Raw genomic sequence first — 2,700 nt, forward strand, 5'->3', positions numbered from 1 at the left:
CGGTCAAAATTTGGTCAATATAAACTTGACGTATTTCTTTCAATTTTGCATTTAAAAAACCTGTAGGTGTGTGTGTAGAATCCCAGCGGCGTAGTTCACGTGGTTGGAAGGCCTCCTTCCAGGCCTGTCTAGGCATTACAGAGGCCTGCTTAGGACATTACACCTTCCTTTCCATTTAACATAGGGTGAGATTGGAGGGCAAGGCCTTATTTGTAGCTTCCATAAAAGACCCTTCACCAGCCCTCCAAAAAGAAGGAGGCTTACAGGAGTGTATATAAAACACCTACATAATTACTGATAATATAACTACTTCTCACGTCCTTCCTATTGTAGGCATGTTGTAGCGCTAAACGGGTTCTCGTTTAGGAAGGCCTTCCATACACATTCCCAAAATAATGCCTTTATGATAAATAAATAATCCGGTATTAAATTTTTATGCTTTTGTTTCAAATTTATTTATTTTTAACATTAAAAAAGATTAGCGTTCAGAGATATATAAAAACATAAAGAAAATATCAAGTCACTCCCCAAGATATCACTATATTTGATTCGTCTGGGCTCTATATTCTTTCTGCGTTTCGGTAAATTTATTGTCAAGATCTGAAAGAACTAAAATGCATTAAAAAATGAAAATAATAAAATAAAATTAAAGACTTACCGTTAGAGTTTTATACTTAAGGTTACTATCGCAAATGCGAAACACTTTATAATTTGGAAGACGTACGTACTTTACCAGATCAATAAGTCAACTAACGAATAGCATGTACTGGCGTACGCTAAATTATTATCCACATGGCATTAATGAAAATATTTTCTGACATAAATAGTTATAAATTTCAAATGTTGCTATGTTTCATTTTTGTTTTTGTTTGGGGTAGAAAATGTTAAAATACAATTCCTCTAACATACACGAAATCCTACGCATTCCTAATAGCTTATTTTTGGAAGTGGAAAGCAATGTAATTACATGCCTATTCATTTCTATTTGTAAGTCGGGGATTGTCATAATATGAAATAACCGTTTGACTTCCAAAGGCATTACAAATGCATTCTAATTATAAATTAATAGGAATGAAACAATTTTAAAGCTCTCTTTTAAACGAGAGCACAAGACATCTCTCTTTCTACATAATTTTAACACCCATGCTATACAACTTGCTATAAAGAAGGCAGAGAGAATGTCCGTGTGCATAAAATGAAAAAAGTAAATGAAACGCAATGCTTAAATACAGGTCTGATTTTAGAAGGCTTCCGATGAATGTAAAATCAGTACACATGCATGCCTTATAAACACAACTCCTTCCAATTTAAGGCATTTAACATGCCTGAATTTGCAAGGTCCTTCTCGATTCCGCCGCTGGGATGTTGCTCCTATTTTGATTTTGGAATTCACTCTTCAGTTGTCAAAATGCCGTCCAAGCAAGAAGAGCAGCGTATCAAAATGTTGCTCGCGCATCACGAAAATCCGAGCTACTCGCACGCAAAGCTGGCAAAATCGCTAAAAGTTGCCAAATCAACCGTTACAAATGTAATTAAAGTGTTTGGGGAACGTTTGTCGACAGCCAGGAAGTCTGGATCGGGGGGAAATCGAAAACCGGAAGCCGCTAAGACGACAAAGAGAGTTGCCGGTAGTTTCAAGCGAAACCCTAACCTTTCTCTCCGAGATGCCGCAAATAAGCTGGGTGTATCGTCTACAACCGTGCATCGAGCCAAAAAACGAGCCGGACTATCGACTTACAAGAAGGTAGTGACTCCAAATCGCGATGATAAACAAAATACGACGGCCAATGCGCGATCCCGGAGGCTGTACACGACGATGCTGACGAATTTTGACTGCGTGGTAATGGACGACGAAACCTACGCCAAAGCCGACTACACAGAAAAAAATATCACCAAAATATTTCTAATTAAAAAGTTAATTGAAGTTGAAATTTTTTTCAATTAATAAATTAATTGGTACAATTAACTTTTTAATCAAGATAGAAACATTAAGTTGATTTAGTCAATGATTGAAAATTTTAAAATTTTTAATTAAAAAGTTAATTGATATATTTACTTTTAATCAAATTCGGAAGACTAAGTCAGTTATAAAAATGATTAAATTTTTGATTAATTTTTTTTTCAAACAATCAATTGTTAATCCAAATAAAAATTCTAAGCCAATTCAGAATGTAATTGAAAATAGTTACCTTTGTTTAATTACTAAATTGATTGAGTTTTGCAATCAACATCAATTAAGTTTTTAATTGAATCAATTAAAAACTTAATTGAAATTTGGTAATGAAATCAATTAATTTTTTAATCAAGAATTTCGTGGTTGAAGACATTTCAATTAAAAAATTAATTGGATCAATTAATTTCGTGATTGAATCAGAAAAAAAAATTTTTGTGTGTACAAGCAGCTTCCGGTACAGGAGTTTTATACGGCAAAAGGAAGGGGAAAGGTAGCAGATATTTTCAAGCACATAAAACTGTCAAAATTCGCAAAGAAATATCTGGTTTGGTGAAAGAGTGTTTGAATAAACGTCTGCTGCCTTTCCTGAAGAAACACGGTTGTTCCGTACTGTTTTGGCCGGATTTAGCATCTTGCCATTACGGTAAAAAGGCCATGGAGTGGTACGCCGCCAACAACGTGCAGGTGGTTCCCAAGGACAAGAACCCTCCCAACACGCCAGAGCTCCGCCCAATTGAGAAATACTG

The 2,700-nt window shown here is 35.2% G+C and overlaps 1 long non-coding RNA gene across 1 annotated transcript; it reads right to left on the bottom strand.

Annotated features, from left to right (window-relative positions):
• Nucleotides 1-425: 425 nt before the first annotated feature.
• Nucleotides 426-797, bottom strand: LOC142238322 (uncharacterized). The gene is made up of 2 exons (XR_012722699.1): nt 659-797; nt 426-600 (listed from the first exon to the last, which is right to left on the bottom strand). It is a non-coding gene; the product is annotated as an uncharacterized LOC142238322 (long non-coding RNA).
• Between the last annotated feature and the right edge of the window lie 1,903 nt (nt 798-2,700).

Source organism: Haematobia irritans, chromosome 5 (genome assembly GCF_050003625.1).
Source record: "Haematobia irritans isolate KBUSLIRL chromosome 5, ASM5000362v1, whole genome shotgun sequence".
Lineage (NCBI taxonomy): Eukaryota > Metazoa > Arthropoda > Insecta > Diptera > Muscidae > Haematobia > Haematobia irritans.